Source organism: Balaenoptera ricei, chromosome 12 (genome assembly GCF_028023285.1).
Source record: "Balaenoptera ricei isolate mBalRic1 chromosome 12, mBalRic1.hap2, whole genome shotgun sequence".
Classification (NCBI taxonomy): Eukaryota; Metazoa; Chordata; class Mammalia; order Artiodactyla; family Balaenopteridae; genus Balaenoptera; species Balaenoptera ricei.
In genome coordinates, this window is record NC_082650.1 from 85,039,426 (window position 1) to 85,062,114 (window position 22,689).

The 22,689-nt window shown below is 40.4% G+C and overlaps 1 protein-coding gene across 5 annotated transcripts in view; it reads right to left on the minus strand.

The window, feature by feature from the left end:
- KCNQ5 (potassium voltage-gated channel subfamily Q member 5) overlaps positions 1–22,689 on the minus strand; it is a 572,451-nt gene that overhangs the window by 218,456 nt on the left and 331,306 nt on the right. The window lies entirely within an intron of this gene.

Sequence of the window (22,689 nt, forward strand, 5' to 3'; positions counted from 1 at the left end):
CCTGCCCCTGGGCTGGGGTTTAGGCCGTCAGCTCCCCTGGTTCTCAGGCCTTAGGACTGAACCACACCACTGGCTTTCCTAAGTCTCCAGCTTGCAGTTGGCAGACTATGGGACTTCTCAGCCTCCATATTCACATGAGCCAATTCCTCACAGTAAATATCCTTTATATATATCTCTCTCTCCTCTTGGTCTGTTTCTCTGGATAGCCCTAACGCAGAACTCTTTTTTTTTTTTTTTTTAGCATCTTTATTGGAGTATAATTGTTTTACAATGGTGTGTTAGTTTCTGCTTTATAACAAAGTGAATCAGCTACACATACACATATATCCCCATATCTCCTCCCTCCTGCGTCTCCCTCCCTCCCACTCTCCCTATCCCACCCCTCTAGGTGGTCACAAAGCACCGAGCTGACCTCCCTTAACACAGAACTCTTGGCCAAATCTCTTGTTTCCTTTGTGCTTTGGCTTCCTCATTTGTAAAATGAGAAGTCTAATATCTGCCACACGTGGGTAGGATCTAATTATATGTGTGATAAAATGAAAGTATTACACAAACGCATGGTACTCTTGTGAGAGGATTATGAAGTCTCTGAAAGCAAGCCTTTGTCATACTTCTTGGAGTCTAAGAAAAATTCACTGAACACCTACTAGGCACCAGCATTACCCACCACAGCCTTATACAAAGAAGCCACTCAAAAATTATTCATTGACTTGTACTAGTTAAATGCTATAATTAATAACAAAGAGAGATTCATCTATTCACTGGTGAAAAAAATGAAGGTCCTTCTAAGACTACATTAGATTTCTGAAAGGAGGGTCTGAAAACCAGCTGTGGCACGGCAGCTTGCATTCAAATTGACAGTAGTTAGCCGAGGTAGAAGCTGTGACAAATAGTTATGGTTAGAGAATCTCTTTACCAGCAGCTAGGAAGGCACTGTAGCCTTTGACGGCAGGCAAAAACCATGGCAAACAACTGTTCCTGTTTCTATGAAAAAATGTCTGTCACAAAGCTCATTAGATTATATTTAGCACCTCCTGTAAAGTCTAATTCTCCTCAACCGGGTAATTAGATTTGATATTACTGAAACCACATGTGGAGAAAACCCACTGCAATTTTCTATTTTCAGATCATAGTGTCGATATTGTATACATGTGCATATGTATTACACACATGGTGGTAATCCATGGAAGCTGGTAGTTATCCTGATTTATAATCAAAGTGGGGGCCAATGGAGATTGAAATATAGGGGACAAGATAGAAATAGGCGTGCTTGAATTGGGGGTGAATATTTTCTCGAGAGCATCTGTCCTAGAGCCAGTCGTCTACGCAGGCTTTTAGAACTCCTGCCAAGCAATTCGGTAGAGACATTAGGTAATCAGAGGCTGTCATATGTGGACGGAGTCCTCTCAGGTACCTGATTTCTGGGATCTTCTAGATGCTCTTAGACAACAACAAGAGTCACAGAAACAGGGACAGATGACAGAGAAAGAGCAACAACAATGGACTCAGTCTGTGTCTGTGATACTGAACTCAACACAGGAAATGGCTCAGCATTTAAAGATGGCTACAAGTTATCAGCCTGATAAATAATGTTTAGGAGACAGCATGATACAGAGTAGAATGACCTGGAAGTGGAGGAGGCCAGAAAAGTTCTGTCCCAAACTGGGAATGTGACAGGAGTCAAAATGCCCTCCACCCTCCAAACACAACTGGCAAACTGTCTACCCAAGTGAGGAGACTGGTATGGAGTGAGCAAAACTATTCGGTTTAAATTTACAGATTTACAGTGAAATTGCCATTATTTGACTTCAGAAACAATCCAATTTCAGCAGTTTCACATGGTCCAATCTTACATGTTATTCCTATTATCCTTATACTTTGCTGCATATATATGTATATACATTGACATACACTCAACACAGAAGTTCATATATACCATTTTCCCAGATTCAAAAAATCCCCTTAACAATAATATCTTAGGGCGATGAAGGGAAAAATGGCTTTCCAAGCAGACAATATTTATAAAATACTTCCTGTGTCTCAACGGTTTTCTCTTCAGTTACTTTCAAACTTGGTTGTGTTTTCAGATCAAAAACACGTAGGCATAAGTAGCTAATTAAATATTAAAGGATACTTTAAAATGAGATATACTTAAAAAAAGATACGCTGAAATTGAGGAGCAACGACAAAGTTCAAGTTGGCTATTTTTAGCTTGCTCCTCAGTTGATTAGTATCAGGTTGATTAGTTCATGATTAGACAGGCAGCCAAAAGGGAACCTTAGTTAGGAGCCCACACTGTTTATTCTCATCCCTGGAGCCAGCAGACTTGCGAGAGGAATGAACAGGTGCCACCTATGCTTGCAACACAGGTTGACCTTGGTGTCTCAACTTCTTTTCTGGGCCAAGATAGTGTATTTGCACACCTGCCTGTAAATGCTGCACACACACACACATATAAAATCATGGAAGTAAAGATCTATTCACATTATTAGTTCTTCTGATAGGTAAGCCTTAGTGAGTTTAGGAAAACATCTGATTATAAGAAGATGTCATTGTCTCATGGAATAAACATTGTTAAAAACAAGCACACAAATAACACAGAAATGTGTAACTTAGACCAAGTTCCTAGTAATAATCACTGTCTGCACATTTGCCCATCCCCCCCCCACCCCCCCCTCCAAATGAGCAACGTCACCACTTCGGGAGCTAGAACCTGAGTTTTACCTTCCTCGCCTCGGAATTCCGCTTTTTTTTTTTCAGCCACACTTTTCTTTTGAAGTACAACCTCCTGAGGTTCTTCTCTTCACCAGCCTACAGCACACTGACCTTTCCCTCCCCCACACTTACAGCGCTGAGTTCGCACTCACACGTTAGCCGTAAAATGTCTTCCGAAGCTCCCGAATTCGGAATTTCCCAAACCTTTTCCCACAGAACACCACTGTCCCAAGAGACTTCCACTGGCCTTACCGTGGAAACCGCTCCTCTGTTAAGACACGGGGGAAAGCTGGGTGCCGGAGCAGCACCCGCGGTTCTTTATCACGAGACTTGGGGAATGCTGGGTAAAGTGGCAGCACCTGGGGTTCTTTATCGCGAGACTTGGGGGAAAATGCTGGGTAAAGTGGCAGCACCTGGGGTTCTTTATCGCGAGACTTGAGGGAATGCTGGGTCCAGAGGCAGCACCTGGGGTTCTTTATCGCGAGACTTGGGGGAATGCAGGGTAAAGTGGCAGCACCTGGGGTTCTTTATCGCGAGACTTGGGGGAATGCTAGGTAAAGTGGCAGCACCTGGGGTTCTTTATCGCGAGACTTGGGGGAATGCTGGGTTCAGAGGCAGCACCTGGGGTTCTTTATCGGCGACTTGGGGGAATGCTGGGTCTAGCGGCAGCACCCGGGGTTCTTTACCGTGAGACTTGGGCCAGTTTAACATGTAATGTGAATGGTGGGGGTGGGGTAAGTTTTCAGTGTCCCTGTGTCTAAAACTGATCGAGGAACCCCATGTTACCCAGCCTCCTGTTGATATCCTAAGTGACGCTTGTATCTCGTAGAACCTGGTGTGGCAAACGTCACATTCTTGACAGCAGGGAATATGTTCTTTTTTCCTTTCTAGACCTTGTAGTGTATAGCATGGTCTGAAGATACCAAAGTACCCCCAAATTATTTGTTGATTGCTTCATAGGCATGAAGGAAAATAAGAAGAAAGGAATGAAAAATATATCAAAAGATAAATATGTGCTAAAGGCTTTCACCATACTTTTTTTCTTATTGACTTATCTTTAATTAAATAAAGGGATGCCTTCTGTTTTAGACGTACCTCTTAAGATTCCTTAACGCCATTACTTTTCACTGTGCTGACCAAAAGTCACCGCAGAGGAAGGGGACAGGGACTGTCACATCGCTTAGAGAACTTGAAAAATGTATTGACTAAAATTTTTATGGGGCTAGGAATGTGTTTCTATCCTAAAGAGGGTAATAAAAAGGAGGAAATAAAACCCTAAAATTAATATCATTAGGTTTATGGCATTTCATTTCCTATGTGTGAAAGGAGACTTTCATCTTAACTGTGGACTTTCTCCCTTGTCACTGCTGAAGGGAGCCAGGGCTGAAATTTTGCTCCATGCAATAAAATGTACAGTAGGAGGACATATTGTACCTTAAGTATATCCCTGTCCTTGTATAATCTTCCTCTGACTGCTACAAGGCATAAAACAAATCAGTTCTCATTCTTTAATTTCTTCAACTCCTTCCAAAAACAATTCTTCAAGGCATAATCAAGTGGGTTTTATTGAAATCAGCTGTTGGTAGACGGTGCCAATCACCAGACCGTGCCAATCACCAGACCGTGCCAATCACCTGTGCTGGTTACTGAGTCGCGGCGCGGGAGCTCTGGGCTCCCAAACACCGTCTGTACTGAGTAAATTCTTCTCAGAACATTTCTTTGCAGTGTTGTCCACGATGCCTCCCAGCTTGACCCGCTCAGCATCCAGTCATGGGTTTCAAACTGAACACAGTGAGTTTCTGTTTTCCTAATGAAAGTTCAGCTTTAGGATGAGTATTTGAGTGTCATCACAAACTAATAGAAGGGTACCTTTCAAAATATTGCTTGCTTTCTTAAAATGAAAAGATAACATTTCTGATCTAAGTTAATTGGGAATACCTGATTTCTAATCACAAAATGTGCTTAAAATGATGAGGAAGAAAAGTAATATGTTTACGAGCTAACAACAAGAAGTTCCCTTGGGGCTTGGGGTGACACCTCAAAGTAGTAAAAATGTCTTCTCTCTTCTGTAGTTGGCCTCAGCACTCACAGGAAGGGTGACCTGATGGGGCGGACACGCTCACAGGATTCCCAGCTCTGCCCCAGCATGTGGCTTTGGGCAGACACCCTAACCTCCTTGGGCTTGGCACTTCCCTTCTGTGAAACCAGAGGATGATCTGCATAAGCTCAAGCATCACTTTCAGCTAAATCCAAATCCATGACACTATTACTCCATGAGAAAGCATGCTCTTGCCCCTCTCAGCCATAAAGAGAGTTACTATCTCTTTACATAAGGCACTCTGCTAGGTGTTGCCATAGGCCTCTATTGTATTGACCCCATTTATGAGCCTTTTCTAAAAATCTAAATGATGATGAAACCAAGCAGGACCCTGTGGAGCTCCTGGGTACAGAAGCCTTTGTGTCCCCCATTCCTTATATGTAGGGAATAGACTCCAGCCTCCATGACCTTCCCTGAGTCCCAAAGGGCAGATTCAAACATTTGCTAATCAGGGAAGGGAAGGGATTCAGAGACAAGGAAGGAGCAGCCAAGAAACCACCTGAGGCCAGATTGAAGGAGTGCAGGCCCTGCACACACCCTAATCTTATCAGCAACCCTACCCTTGAACTATTGCTATAAAACTCCTCACCAAATCCTCCCCAGTTGGGACACACAGTTTTGAGGGCATTACCCCACTGTGTCCCCCTTTGCCTGGCAAAGCAATAGAGCTGTTCTTTTCTACTTCACCCAAAACTCTGTCTCCGAGATTCGATTCGGCACCGGTGAACAGAGGCTGAGTTTTTGGCATCAGTGGTGTCTAAACCTAATAAGTTAAAGTTCAATAGCAGCCTGATTGTTGAAATTTGGGTTTAAAAATATATGAGAGTCCAGCGGTTAACAGTTCTGGAGACTACTGGGCCACTTTCCTCCTGCACATTGTTTGAAGGTGTGCAGCAAAAATGGGCTCCAATGACACATCTGACATTCACAACCTCCCATAATGGCTCTTGAAGAAATACCTGGAAGGTCGCTTCTAGGAAAGAAAAAAACAGGATGGTCGACTCCTGTTGTTTGCGGTAGTGGTATGTTCTGTAAAGTTGCTTTGAACTCTGGGTTAGTGAGTCCTGAACCACGCACCGAGGGAAAGTAGAGTGAGACTCCTGGAGCTGTGGTCACACGAGTCTTTTCTACCATTCAATACATACCCTTGTTTTATGTGTGTTTCTGTTTCAAGCCATCTTACTTAATGTGTGTTGTTTATTCATTAACATTGAACTCCGGGCCAGTAGCAGCGTTAACTGATGCCTGAAAGAAGCTTATCTCACTCACGCCCTTTCTCCAGAAGGCACATCACAGCTCTCTTGTTTTAGGACACTAGACAGCACTTCAGCACCAGCTTGGGGACCATTTTAAATAGTGAAATCATCAACAAAAAGCATGAAAATGTGAAAAATGTGACAGTAAATAGACCATGAAAAGAATACTTGTTGACAGTATGGGAGCTGAAACAAGGCAGAGCAGAGCCACGTCCAATCTCAGCTGGAAACACACACATCGGAGACTAAAATCCTTCCTGCTCAACCAGTGAACACAGAAGGGCCACAGGGATTGACTTTTGTCTCACAAATAAGTGTTGGTTAGCAAATCTGTAAATAGGGACCTCATGAATAATGAGGATTGATTGTGTAAGCTGCATAGAAATTCAAAAACTTCCTTTATTTAACAAGCAAATAATGGTATTACTGTTATCAACTCATGTAAAATACGAGCTTAAAAGAATACTTTCCTATAAATATAGAGTATATGAAATCAATGAAATGTTTATAGTTCACATAGAAATCAAATCTTTCTGTGCCCTAAAGCCTATTTTCACTGTGGATGAAGGTTTTAGAATGAACAACTAAACAGGAGTTACAACATGAAACACTATGGCAGCTGCAAAGACTCAGGAACTGGAGAGTAATTAGACTTCCTCTTACAACTGACACGAATCATTTGGCACGTGCTTACAATAATCCACATACAGTTGTAAAGGGCAGAGAGAGGAGTAAAATGAGCAACTTAGATGATGCAGTTGTTCTTAATGTTTCACAGTTTACACTTAAAAGTCTATCAGGGCACAATTACAATGACTGAGTCCACTGATTGAAGTGCAGAGCTGCCAAGGCACTCACTCCGACTTGAGAACGAAAGTGGTAAAAGGGCCAAGACAACATCATTGTAATCTATTTAAGTGGATGTCCATTCTTTTTAATTTTCCCAAACAACAGATAATTGTGGGAAATCAGACGTGGCACTGAAACTCCTCATGACCGACTAGACAAGGAATATAAGCTTGCCATCTTAAAAATAAGAGCTGTGATGAGTAGCTACCGCAATCTAATTGGAGGTTTCAAACTCAGTCTCTAGCATGAGTGCTTTCTACTCTCATTTAAGTGATGTGTATTTGTTAAGCAAGATTCCTTTTAGATTTTAGGCATTTTCATGCTATTAAAAATGCAGATGTCAACTGGTTTTCTGTGGCATTTAGTAGGAAAGAATAATCATATATTAAAATAAATAATAAGTTTAATTCCAGTAAGAGTACAGTTTTTTCTGTGAAAAACAGGAGTTAAAATATATTAGTTAAATCATATTTTCACTCAGGCTTTAAATAGATCATTCACAAATAGGAATTCCATGTATGTAGCCAATGTATTGCATTGTGGTCCAGCAAACAGGTTTTTTTCCTGTCTCTACAGGATAACTTTCCACCTTTTAATAAACAAAGGTAAGAAGCCTTTCTAAAATATTTTACTGGGGCTTCCCTGGTGGCGCAGTGGTTGAGAATCTGCCTGCCAATGCAGGGGACACGGGTTCGAGCCCTGGTCTGGGAAGATCCCACATGCCACGGAGCAACTGGGCCCGTGAGCCACAATTACTGAGCCTGCGCGTCTGGAACCTGTGCTCCGCATCAAGAGAGGCCGCGATGGTGAGAGGCCCGCGCACCGCGATGAAGAGTGGTCCCCACTTGCCGCAACTAGAGAAAGCCCTTGCACAGAAATGAAGACTCAACACAGTCATAAATAAATAAATAAATAAATAAAAGAACGTGAATTTCTTTAAAAAAATAAAAAAAAATAAAATAAAATATTTTACTTTAGCTCTGCAGTTTAAACCAATGTCACTGCCTCCAAAGGAGACTGACTCCAAAGTGTCTGAAAATATCTCCAGTCACTGAAACTCAACCAGCTACAGAATGCTTTTCTTTTGCAAACAGGTAAGTTAACCTTTATTTGTGATTAATGTGTGTAATGTTTTAGCTTGTAAATGTTAGAACTTGGATGAAACTGTTTCTTCCTCAGAAAAGTGTAAGCTGTAAATCTCATCACTTTAGAGGAAAAAAAATAATACTATCTTTACAATGAATCTAATTACTCAGGTGACAAAATTTGTAAATGCAAGATAGTTGTTGAATGTAGCCGGGCATTACATAGTGACACAGTTACAGTCTTTTGCAGGGGACAGTGTGTGGCCCCAAGAAGCAATAGAATTGGCTCCGCCCAGCCAGGCTCCCAGACCCTCACAACTGCTGCCACCAGCTTCTTATTAGTCTCTTGGGCTCCACGTTTCCTCTGCCGTCATGCAGTCTACAAACTGCTCCTAAATCCTTCTCTGATCAGTTCACTGTCCCCTTCCTTCCAACAGCCTTCAGGGGCTCCTGATGGTCTTGAACCCAACAAGGTTCTGCCCGCATCCCAAGGTCATCATAAGTGACTGGACTTGGTCTTTCCATTCTCTGTCAACCACTGTCCTCCACGTGCACGATGCTCTGGCCTGGTCTCCCCAGTTTCATGCTCATTTGGCGTCTTTTCTCATGTTCATACCTGAAACACTTTATCCCGTCATCTCAGCCCACCCCAATCCCCCACCAGCGCCCCCCTTCTCCAGCCCACCCCACTCCATTTTCCCCGACATCCAATCACCTGCTATAATGCCCGTGGTCTTGCCCAGTTTGGCACGTGATTATATATGCGTGTGTGTTGTCATCTAACTTTTCATTTAGATCATTCTTGTTCACAAGTAGGTGATGAGAATCAGCAGCACCATGTTCAATACTTTTCGGTTCCCCAAACTGTATCAGCTTTAGAAGTGAATTAGCTAAATTATTAATTAAATTAGTAAGGATAGTCACTTTTTTGTTTCAGATAATGTTTCTGTATAAAAATAACTTATCTGGGGCATTGAAATATAGAATATTGGGGAAACACTTAAATATTTATTAAAAAGTTTAGAAAGTAAAAAAATAGAGAAGTAGTTGATAAATAAATTTTTTTTTTTGGTCGCGCCTCATGGCATGTGAAATCTTAGTTCCTTGACCAGGGATCGAACCTGTGGCCCCCTGCAGTGGAAGCACGGGGTCCTAACCACTGGACAGCCCGGGAATTCCCAAAGAAATATTTTTATAAATTGACATCATAGGTAAAGATTGTCTTAATGGCCTACTATCAGATCTTACTGTAGGTCCATTTGTCACCCCCCCCTCCCCATGTTGTCAAGCTTCTTTCATTGTGATCCCATCTATCACAGATGGAAACTCAGTGCACACAAAATCATGTGCATCAGAGCATTCCTTTTCACTCTGGTCTATGGTTGGCAGGCTTTCAAAAATCCTCACCAGCACAAAATCACTCTATATTACATTTATTGGTTTTAGAGTGTTAGATGAAAAGAGCTATTGCTGAAAGTTTAGTTAAAAAATTAAACACACTCAAGACACTTCCCATAGTTTTGTGCTCTGGGATGTCATTCCTGTAATTAGATTTGAACTGTATTGTGAGTCTCCTAGATCCTCAAGTTGATAACTAAACTTTTAATTCACCAACAATTTCAGTCTGAGTTTTCTCCCAAAGCAATGGAAAAATGATAAAACGATTGCTTGTATTATAAACTCTGAAATGAGAAAGTGTGATTTATTCATTTCCCCTAATTTATGGGGAAGTATTCTTGTTTTCCTTAACATTTCTGTGTTTCAGGGCTGCCCAGAATATTATATAACCAAAATAAAGTTGCTTGCTGCTCTTTCGATTCAGATATGCTGTGCTAACTAAATCTTGTCTCCTAAAATATTCTCATGGCATCCTTAATTGGTAGCACAATTCTAGAATTAAGGATCTGTGTTGAATGTCTTTGTAGTAGTCCATATATATGCATGTTTTCTAAAAATACGGAAACCTGAAACTTGATTGGGAGCTTTGTTCCTCAACTCCAGCAATTTTTAAGCATCTTCCTTTTCTTGCCCAAATATGAAAGTTAGTGTTAGTTTGATGCATATAAATTAAATAGCAAATATGAGACAGCAAAAATGAGAGCCAAAAAGGCCCTGGGCAAGGTTCCCAGGCAGAGAGTCTAGAATTCTAGCTCTGATTTGCAGGGTCATTACTGCCCAGACCTCACCTGAAAGTTAAATGCATTTTATTTTGCTTATCCATGCAGGCTCTGCCTCATAACAACACCAGAGATTTCTAAATTCATTTTCTCCTGCAAAAAATCTGATTTAAAGTTCACATTTTCAAATGGGAAAGCAAAGAGTACTACCTGGCCGGCAACATCCTAAGTGTTAACAATATAACTCAGGAATATATAGGAGAAAAGAGGAGGAGAAACACGTTCTAAACCCAACTCTTCACTTTGCCTGCAGTAAACAGGCTTCCATGAAGTTTGTTATCTGTTGGTTGTTATTAGTAAAATGGGTCCCAGCTGTGATTCAGGAACACTGACATATCTATCTAATGTGGTACTGATGGATGATCACCACGTGTTTTCCTGTTTTCAGATAACATTTTATTACACTTTGAAAATGTCAGAAATCACGTTTCAATAGTGCTACTTCCAGGGCTTCCCTGATGGCGCAGTGGTTGAGAATCCGCCTGCCAATGCAGGGGACACGGGTTTGAGCCCTGGTCTGGGAAGATCCCACATGCCGCAGAGCAACTAAGCCCGTGCACCACAACTACTGAGCCTGCGCGTCTGGAGCCTGTGCTCCGCAACAAGAGAGGCCGCGATGGTGAGAGGCCCACGCACCGCGATGAAGAGTGGCCCCCACTTGCCCCAACTAGAGAAAGCCCTCGCACAGAAACGAAGACCCAACACAGCCATAAATAAGTTAATTAATTAATTAAATTTATTTAAAAAATAAAAATAGTGCTACTTCCGTAATGGCAATGGAATTCTTACCTATTCTTGACTTTAATGTAAAGCCTGTTCAACACCAGTCTAACACACCTTTATTATGTGTCCTCACATAATATGGTTTTCATATTTTGTTGTACCTTAATATATCAGCATAAAAATAGCTAAATTCCCTTACCATGCTGTTTAATAAAGAGGCAGTGTTTGGCTTAACAGCTGACAAACAACTGAAAGTGAGCACGTTTTGGGGACTTCCCTGGTGGTCCAGCAGTTTAGACTTTGCGTTTCCACTGCCAGGGGCGCGGGTTCGATCCCTGGTCGGGGACCTAACATCCCAGCTGCTGCACGGTGCAGCACAAAAAAAATTAAAAAAAAAAAAAAATAAAGTGTACCTTTAGAAAACCAAAAAGAAAGAAAGTGAGGACGTTTTAATAGAGAAGAGTGTTTTGTTGTGCCCCTGGATGTGTTGGGAGAAAGTGTAGATTTCTGGGGTTAGACCTCACATGAAAAGTGTGCATAAATGGAACACAACAACGGTTTTGTGTTTCTACTAAATCTCTGTTATGAATAGGATATTTGAGACAATGTCTATCCTTGATACTATGATTCCATCAAATCTAACCACTCATCTTCCCAACTGGTAAACTTGGGATGACGGTGGGGAAGCTCTAGCCCTTTTTTTTTTTTTTTTTAAACATCTTTATTGGAGTATAATTGCTTTACAATGGTGTGTTAGTTTCTGCTCTATAACAAAGTGAATCAGTCATACATATACATATGTTCCCACATCTCCTCCCTCCTGCATCTCCCTCCCTCCCACCCTCCCCATCCCACACCCCCAGGAGGTCACAAAGCACAGAGCTGATCTCCCTGCGCTATGCAGTTGCTTCCCACTAGCTATCTATTTTACATTTGGTAGTGTATATATGTCCATGCCACTCTCTCACTTTGTCACATCTTACCCTTCCCCCTCCCCATATCCTCAAGTCCATTCTCTAGTAGGTCTGTGTCTTTATTCCCTTCATGCCACTAGGTTCTTCTTTTTTTTTTATCCCTTAGATTCCATATATATGTGTTAGCATGCTGTATTTGTTTTTCTCTTTCTGACTTACTTCACGCTGTATGACAGACTCTAACTCCATCCACCTCACTACAAATAACTCCATTTCGTTTCTTTTTATGGCTGAGTAATATTCCATTGTATATATGTGCCACATCTTCTTTATCCATTCATCCGATGATGGACACTTAGGTTGCTTCCATGTCCTGGCTATTGTAAATAGAGCTGCAATGAACATTTTGGTACATGACACTTTTTGAATTATGGTTTTCTCAGGGTATATGCCCAGTAGTGGGATTGCTGGGTCGTATGGTAGTTCTACTTTTAGTTTTTTAAGGAACCTCCATACTGTTCTCCATAGTGGCTATATCAATTTACATTCCCACCAACAGTGCAAGAGTGTTCCCTTTTCTCCACACCCTCTCCAGCATTTATTGTTTCTAGATTTGAAGCTCTAGCTCTGAGTCCCTCAGTGGCCCGTGTGTTTTATGTTCCGTTCAGACTGTTCTCTGGTCATGGGTAGTGGAGGCTTCATGAGGGAACCGTATTCATGTAACACTATTCAGAACTCAAGATTCCATTGGCTAAACTGGAAGCCTTTCATTTATGAAGGAAAAACATGGAGCACCCCTTAGGTGTCAAGTACTCTGTGTTAGGCCCTGGGTACCTATCAGCTCATATGGCATATAAGGCCCTCAGGAATCTAGTAAAATACTGTAGTCATTCTGAAAGGGGACTCAGAATTTTTCTTTTTCACAGTTTGTGAGACTTAGCATTTAAGAATGATTGATAGAAAACATTGAAATGACCTGGAAAAGGAAGATGAGGACAAGAATGCAGTATTTTTCTGGGGAGCCCCTTAGGCTGTCAGCCTTTCTTGCAAGTTTTCTGTGGGAAAGGCCAATCATGTGATCGAGTAATGTGGACACTAGGAGAGTGAAAGTTTTAAAAATGAACCTTCCTTCAGTTCCCGATGCTCTGGAACAGGATGGCTGAGACATTTCAGAATGTCCTAGTTAGCGTTCGGTAACAAGACAACCGTGGATCTAGACATGGAAGATCAAGGAGCTGGTGGTTCTATAGCCAGGTTGCACATTAAATAGTAGAATTCCGATAAACCTCTATAATTCACATGCTAAGTATTAGTCTATATTTTCTATTAATCTAACTTTCTGTGATGATTCACTGTAACACAAAACATGGAAATCAAATGACATACCTTCCTTAATCTTTCACTCTCAAGGGAAGCAAAATCATAAGGATAGAAGTAAAGGTCCTCGATACAGAAAGCAAATTGTGGTTACCAAAGGGGCAAGGGGTAAGGGATAAATTAGGAGTTTGGGATTAACATATACACACTACTATATATAAAATAGATAATCAACAAGGACCTACTGTATAGCACAGGGAACTCTACTCAATATTCTGTAACAACTTATATAGGAAAAGAATCTGAAAAAGAATAGGTATATGTATATGTATAACTAAATCGCTTTGCTGTACACCTGAAACTAACACAGCATTGTAAATCAACTGTACTCTAATGTAAAATAACATTTTTTTTAAATTGCAAAAAAAAGAATGTCCTCATTAACATTTCAATGGGTTTAGAAATCAAGATCATTGGGGCCGCACATTAGTATCATCCGGGGAGTGTTTAAACACATTCACATTCAGGCTTCATCCAAAGATGAAAGCAGACTGGACTCCCTGGGAGGGGGGCCTGGGTACTGAAGTTTGTAAAGCACTTCGTACACACGTGCAGCCAGGATAGAGATCCACTGCTCTAGGTCAGCCCTCACTCACCTCCGAGCTTAGGAAAGCCAGGTGCCCGAGGCTAAGTGAGGTGCTTGAGATCACACTGTCGAGCAGAGGCAGAGCTGAGCCTCACACGCATTTCTGGATGCTGTGATGCAAGGGGCCCGAACGCTGCGTGCTCCAAACATCTGCTTTTGCCCATGCTGACTGTTGAGGAACCTTCGGGTGGTCTACCAACAGTAATTCTATTACACATTCAAAACGTCTGACATCCCTTAAAGTGTTGAGACGCCAAAAGCTCACCTTGGCGGGAGGGGGGAAAGCCAGACTTTTAGGGGTCCAGCCTGCCCTGCCCCTCCTCCAATCAGAGTATCTCAGTTTGTATCTGTTTAATATACAGGTTTTCCCTGTAAGCTTTCATGTCAAGAAAAAAGCTAAAAAGGACCTTAAAAAAACACCAAAGTCTCCTCCATACCCTCAAGGAATACGATAACTTGTGTTCATGTTTAGATATCGTTTAAATTATGCCCACTATCCTTGAAAGAGTATTTATGCATGCGGGAGGGCTAGACATTAAAGGTAATATAATTACGAGGTTGTTAAATAGTTTGGCCCTGGTTTGGAACTCTTCTCTGATAATTGACTTGCTGTGTGGATTTGAGCAACCTCTCTGAGCCACGGTGTTGTTTCATATGTAAAATAAAGATATTGTTACTGGGTTATTGCCAAGTATTACACGAAATGCTAAATGCAGTAAAGGATTTAGCACAAAAAAACATAGTAAAGCACAGAATGTCACATTCAACATAAATGCTGCAGAGGGTGTGGAGAAAAGGGAACCCTCCTACACTGTAGGTGGGAATGTAAATTGGTGGAGCCACTATGGAGAACATTATGGAGGTTCCTTTAAAAAGTAGAAATAGAGCTACCATATGATCCAGCAATCCCAATCCTGGGCATATATCCAGAGAAAACTAATTTGAAAAGATGCATGCACCCCAATGTTCACTGCAGCTCTATTTACAATAGCCAAGACATGGAAGCAACCTAAATGTCCACTGATAGATGAATGGATAAAGAAGATGTGGTACATATACACAATGGAATATTACTCAGCCATAAAAAAGAATGAAATAATGGTATTAGCAGCAACATGGATGGGCCTAGAGATTATCACACTAAGTGAAGTAAATTAAGACAGAGAAGGACAAATACCATATGATATCACTTATATGTGGAATCTAAAAGAAAATGATACAAATGAACTTATTTCCAAAACAGAAATGGACTCACAGACATAAAAAACAGATTTGTGGTTACCAAAGGGAAAGAGCAGGAAGGATAGATTAGGAGTTTGGGATTAGCAGATACAAACTACTACATATAAAATAAATAAACAACAGGTCCTACTGTATAGCACAGGGAACTATATTCAATATCTTGTAATAAACCATAATGGAAAAGAATATGAAAAAGAACCGGAAACTAATACAACATTGTAAATCAACTCTACTTCAATTAAAAAACAAACAAAAAAAACCCCATGAAATGCGTGTTCAACATTTATCAGCTTCATTCCCTTCTCTGCTCTTGTAGTTGACCGCAAAGGAAAAGTTTCTGTTAAGTGGTAACATAGGATAATGGCTAAAGAACTTAGCACATACAAAATTTTAAGGGTGGCCTTATTTTGATAACTATTGTTTTTGCATAGTATCTTTAGAAAATATAAGCTTAAGAAGACCCATTTTTATGGTACTTTGGTGCATCACGGTGCTTCCAAATTACAAAAAGCAAAATAATTCAGTTTCAAGATCAATGCTATCTGAGATGCTATTCAAGAACCAAGTCCTAATTTCTTCTCCATCAGTCCATGCCACTCCCCAAGGAACCCAACCACCTAAGGTGGATTAAATCACCTATGATATATGTTGCCTTTGTTTTATTAGAGGCACACATTTCTTACTTGTAGTTATAACAGGTTACAGTAAGCATGCATTTTGGCAACACTCAAAGCAATTAAAAATGATTTAAAAGGCAAAAGGACAAAATTACCCGACATGAAATACATCAAAGTAATCTAGTTGTTCAGTTTTTTATTTAATCAATGGCCTCCATTCGACTTTTTGTATTAACTTTAAAGAAGTGTAAACCGAACAATTCAGAAGGACTTTGGATGATCTATTCATGTTCTGTCATCATGTTTATGTTTCCAATTTAAATTTAAATTTCACAACTGCTCAGACTACACAATGATAAGAATGGACAAGGGGCTCCCTTTAGGAGTGACGCTTGTGAGTGATTCTGCTCAGCGCTAAAATAAAGGGATGAAAAATTGTGGAACAACTGCCTGTGAAAATAACCTAAACTAATGTTTAGATCTGTCTTAGTCCGCGACTGGCTGCCAAATTTCCATGATGCTACTAACTTCTTCACTGCCTTTGAGGAACTCTGCCAAGAGGCTTCTCCTATCTGGAGGAAGAAAACAAAGGGAGACCTTTTCCATGAGCTCAGAACAAATCTCAAGTTAACAGCATCCAGATAACAAGGTTGTAACAGCTGACAAGACTGGGAAAGCGTGTGAGATGATGTAATTGCGCGCGCGCACACACACACACACACACACACACACACACACACACACACACACACGGCGTCGTGGCCCCAGATTCCCTCACGTTCAACACCAAGGTTTGCCCTTCCTTCCAAGCACTGTGCTCATTAAACAGACGTCAGACACCATCTCACCACACATGTGAAACCAACCATTCACACCAACTTGCTGTGCTAAGTTTTTCTGGGGAAAGGGTTGCATTTCTAGAAAAGCACATTTTGTCACCATGTCATACTTTCAGCTTAAATTCCTGCTACCCTTTACTATAGAGGAATATTTTTTATAACCAATGACAGATTAACAAAAAAAGCTTATTCTAAGTTTACCAGAAGTGAGAGTTTTCTCAACACACACACATACACACACAGAGTCTTGGAAAAGTCCTCTGAGAATACAATTAGACTCTACTTCCTCGTTCACAAAAGTATAACTGAATGAATAACCCTTCTTTAAGTGGATACACTTTCATAAGAAAGAAATCTTGGTTTATAGCCAGTTGGCTGCAAGTCAGGCTGAAGTCCACTTAGGAAAATGTTAACCGATCAAAGTTTTAATACAAATATATGTGTCTCTACTGGATAAAGGTGTGTCAGGCGTTCTCATTATGAAAGCCCATCACTGGGCTGGAAGACCTGTGAGGGCAGGTTTCCCTCACCCGGTCATTCCAAGTCCAGACTTTGCCTGGCACACACTAGCTCTCAACACACAGGCACTGAGTGAATGAATGACAGGATCTTGTGGACCAGCCCCCTGCAGGGCGGTCCCTAAGCAATTATCCATTTGGGAGCACATTCCTGGGTCCCCAGAAGAAACAGAAAAAGCACGTAAGAGAACAGATGCCCGTTTCTGGAATTTACAATCTAGATGTAGCATATGAGTTTATGACTTTTGACCTAAAACAATAAAATAGGGCTATTTTAAGAAAATAAAAAAGCCTCAGTTAAGGAACAATTTGTCAGGATGATAAAAAGGGAATGAATGGTAGAGAAAATTCCGGAGACAGCACTCCAAGAGCTTTGCTAATTAGAAAATTACTGAGAAGGAAGGAATTACCATCGAGTGGAAAAGAGAATTTCAAAGAAGGTGAAATCTGATAATCTGGCTTTGAGTCTCACAATGTCTGACTCCAGTTCAAGCTGGAAAATAATTTACAAAATGGACTTAGGTTTAGAACTCAGCATTGTTGTAAGGGGCTAATATATTTTTATCAAATTTCCAACTTTATTAAGGGGATTTCACATCACTATAAAAATATGTTCTTTCTAAAATTTTGCAGTTGCAAGACACAGATTCTAGAACACTGAGTTCTAGAAGGAGAAGTTCTATGCACGTTAAAAGAAGTATACAGTGCAAGGTCTGAGACTGCATCTAGCATCACGCCCAATAGAGTTTCTTTCCAACGATGCACCTGAACTTGGTGTCTGCGTTGGCTTTGTGTGTATCTGCGTACATGCACATGCATGTTTTCTTGGAAGGTTTCCTTTGGAGTCAAACTTTCAAGTTGACGCCTTCATGTAACATAGCAACTGTCCTTATTCAAAAATACTTTGCTAATCTCACTGAATCCTTCCTCTTTGCCTGCATTTCACCGCCCACCCTTCTAACTTACTTCAACTTGGCAGACTTACAATGGCCATTTTCTTTTCCACACGGACAAATTTCTCCTAGGTAATGACTTCGGTTGTCAGGCACAAACACTATCTTTTCGTATCTAGCCCCAGTTATACAAGCCAAACTACTTAATTCCAGAGATACGGCCAGCATTTTATTTGGTGAAATGTTAACTACTTTTCCATCCAGTTCCTTCAATCTCTCTTTTAATTTAATGGATTTGGAAAGTACATTCCTCTACACTCTTCAGAAATGAGATCAGCCTTGTCATGTGTTAAGAACTAAACTTTGCCCTTTGTTCTAGGTGCATCATCCCCTTCCCTAAGAGGTATTTGCTGTCCGGGATGTTCTATGGGAAATGGCTGTGGATTAGGATAAAATCAAAACACCATTTCCAGGTAACAAGTGAGCACAGTTATATATTTTCCTGATTACTGAGAGGTTACATGTCTTAGAGGAGGATAGGTTTCTATTTGAGAAGGCTGAGGGATTAAATTAAAGAAGAAGTAAGAAAAGAGGATATCAGAAGAACGAGAGAGCTGAAACTTCAGATCATGGGGAGAATGTCCCTCTCTTGCTCCAAGTTCAAATGCTTCTTCTGCTCGTGAAAATACTCAAATTCTCAAGACTGGTTTTCAGGATGTGGGGGGCAGCATGTTTCAGGAACTGGAAACCAGGCTCAAAGTTTTCAGAAAAACAATCTACATTCTCAGATCTAAGAAGCAGCCACAGAACAGGCTAGAGAAGATTGTTTTAAGGTCTTGGGATTGGATATCTAATCTAATCAGTAATAGGAACTTGATTTCACATGACCTTTTGTAGAGCACAAAAAGTTACATGTGGATGATTAATCCTGATGACATCATCACAGGCAGAAAGAGTCAATATGTGAGTTTCCCCTTCCACGATATGGCCTTCCTCCAAGCTCCAACATAGTTTTAGAATTCAAGACGGACCATGCCAGCCTGGGATCGCTCTACTGCCCCAGCCCTTGGAATTCTCTCTCCCTCGATGGGCTCTGAGGCACGCACAGCTGTGGACCGACTGCCCACTTGGTGTGGTGAGTGCTGCCACAGGCATGGGCATCTTCTTAGTCATCACCGCCAGTAGGTGATACAGGGCACGCAGCTGGCTCAGCCCTGGCACAGGAAGGACCTGGTGCCACCTTGGTTCCTGTGACTCACAGACGGAGACCAGACACTTAGAGCCTCACCATCCAGTGGGCTTTTCTTTCATGCATCTCACAGGTTGGCAATAATCGTTGAGGATTTTCTGTCCGATTTTGGGATAACGATTTTAGTTTTCTTTCTTGTAAATCTATAGTCTCATCAACTCCACTCAGTGACACCAACGGTGCCCTGACTCCAAACAAGTGAATCCGTGGAGAGGATGATGACATTCTGGGTGACAGATCATCTTTTAATCAGTTTGTTTGCTAAAATTGGCTGCTAGTGGCATTTCATGAAAAAGTGATATTGGATACTCTATTGAATACAAATGACTATCAAGACAGACTTTGAATAACAGCCATAAGGGAACAAATTTGTAGAGCCTTTGAGGGCACAATTTTTAGTTTTTCTTAGCTATTCTTGATTTTTAGTAATCTGACTTACCAGGATAGTTGTTGAAAAAGTTCAAGAGAAATATCTGTGTTATTCTTATACCAATTCTGCTCCTGAAAGAACAAAAGCAAATTTCTTGCATCTCCTTTTTGAATTTTAAAAAGGGAGAAGTTTTGAAAAAAAAGATTGTTCATGACAGTTTTGAATAAGAAACAATCTGAGAGGATAGAGCTTTCTGAAAAAAGAGAAAGAAGTCTTGTTCTTCCCTTATGATTAAATATAGCATTAAATTGGTAATCATTTTTCAAAATAAATTCAGTTTATTGGGGAGGGGGGCAGGATAAAGCAAATATCACCCTTGCTTCCCAGGGTAACTTTGGTGAGAGTAGCAGGTAGACTTATTCCAATTATGATTTATGAAAAAATGGCAAGAATGATTTGTTAATCACTGCAGAAATGTCCATTTACAGTCCACTGAACAAAAGTGCCAAAATCGGATATGATAAAGTATTGACTTGAAGCATAAGTGAAAATGAGTACAATATGAATACTTTTAAAGCTATACCAGTGTATCAGTAGTTAAATTTCTTCTGTACAGTTTGTAATACTGACACTATAAAAGCACATGGCATATAAACTCAGGAAAATCTCACATTGCCTAATGTTGACGCTTCATAATCAATTTTAAAGAAACGGGAGAGACATAAAAGCACGAGGGTATTTACAGCTGTCCTTGCCCATCAAGACACCCGGGAGGCTCTGCTCCAACGTGGGCTACTCAAGTGTCCTGCTCCACTTGGCATGGTTGGAAATACTATTTGCCACATGTAATTCTATTCTGCATCATTGGACTCCAGACCGTGAAAAACAAGTGCCACAGTATCTCCAAGAGAGGAAACAATACTTCTACTCTTCATATTTCCTGAGAGACAGCACAGGCACATGACTTGTATAATGTTGTAGAGAATTAATATTCAATGCCAGCTAGGGCTTAACTTTCCAAACTGGAGTGCCCTTTTGAGAGGGCCAAGACCCGTGTCTGCATTTTATCTTAATTGTACTGAGTTAAAAATATGTGTTCCTTTCTGCTTTTTCCTGAGTCAATATAAGTAAATACAAACACTGCCAAGAAGCAATTGTGACCCGTTAGCAACACGAACGAGAAAAGAGTAAAAAAATCGTAAAATAGAAAAGTGGTAAGGGGGGTAGTGATTCGAATGAGACTGTGTACGTGCATTTGTTTGCTGTTTAAAACTTCCTTAGGTCCACATATCTGCTATCATTCCCCCCTACGGAATTTCAAGAAGATAACGTTGTTAACATTGATTATTACAGTAACTGCATATAAAATCTTCATCTTCTCTTGATAAAACTTAGGCTCTTTCAGGTCTTTTCTGAATCTATTTAAAGAAAACTAAAATGAACTGTTAGCATGTGTTAATCTATTAGTGTAAGTAACCTAAATACTGCAATATATATATAGACCATAACTTAAGGGAATATTTTTCATAAATATAAAAACATACATTACTTGGGGGTAGAGGCAGCCTTAAGATAACTGAGAATCTTAGTAACTGGCAAGGGTATAAGGAAAATATAAAAGTAATCTCCACTTTCTCTTTTCTCCTAATGCGTACCTTGAGAGGAAAAATTGGTACTGACTATAAATCCATTAAAAAGAAAAAAAGGATTTTTCCTTCCACGTGAGAAAGGAAGCCAAAACCTAATCAAACACTGTTTATATGCTAATCAGAGAAGCCGCTCTGTCTCTTGCCCCGTGGGTAGGCAGCCAGCAGATTCAGAACAAGCTGTTCTCATGATTCTTGACTGCGAAGTATGGTAACGACAGGTCAGTTGAATTCGTAAGCCAGCTGGTTTTAGAAAGGTCCTGGCTGTTTGTGAAGTCAATCCATTTTTGTCTTTTTAATCGCATAAGAATGACCTCAAGGAACCTTAACAATTTTCCTTCAAATTTGTGGTATTGGCAATCAAAGTTCAGGCCGACAATTTTTTTAAATTAAGGATCTGATCACCGTGAGATTTGACCCTGATATAGAGAGGAAAGTTGATAATTGCTTTTTAAACTAATGATTTGAAATTAATTGATTTTTTTGGTGTTCTGGGAAAACCCCAGCATGTTGGTACCTCTTTATAACATCATATAATTGGACCCTCAGGACTTTTATGAAGCTTTTAAAAACCGGTTGTTTACATTTTTACCGTATCTAAATCGTAAAGAAGCCAAAGTTCTAGTTAAAGAATTATACTGTAAGACAAAATTAACTACAAACTATGTCCCTGTAACTTATCTGTATAACTTTCCAAGTAGACCTGTCCTCTGAAGCTGCAATGATAAATCTCGTTATTTAATATTTGACAAACAAATGTGGCTATTACAGATAGACAGACTGATAGACTGATAGAGACCTATGCCATGTGGTCTCTTTATAAGATACATCACATTTTTTGCTTTTTGAAGTACAGACAGATAAACAGATAATGTTTCTGGATGAGGCGCAATTGTATCTATTAGGATTTTATACTAAGACTGAGAAACTCTTTGGTACTTTCATTGGTGTTTCATTAGAGACATTCCCCTGACCTTGGACACCCCAAATCAGTACAGAATAGGTTCATGACCTATTAAACACACAAGAAGTCTTGTATCTCAGTTATGTTTACCAGGCCAAACCCTGCACTTCTACTATGAAACACAGTGTGTAATAAATATTATTTGATGATGATGACAGCTTTAGATGCTCCAAACTTTCCCTCCCAACTTAGGGTCAAAAGAGTAAATTAAAAACTGCCTGACCTCAGATTTGCAGTGTGAAACTACTCATATTCCATGTTCAAAGTTCAGGAGAACTACATATCAAATGGAGTATATTTATTAGTTTCAAAATTTTACCTTTTTTCTCTGGACACCATCATTATTAATTAGGATCCATGAGGACCTATGTACAAGGCCCTGGCAGCTCACTGATATGTTGCAGTTAGTACTGAGGTTCAAAGGCAATTGTGGATGTTTGTCATCTGGGGATATTGTTAAAATAATCACTGGTGGGAAAGCAAAGTACATAACCCAGGGATATGAAGAGTCATGAAACTCTGCCTGACTGAGGCCACCAGGCCACCAGGCTCCAAGTCTAGACACTGGGTG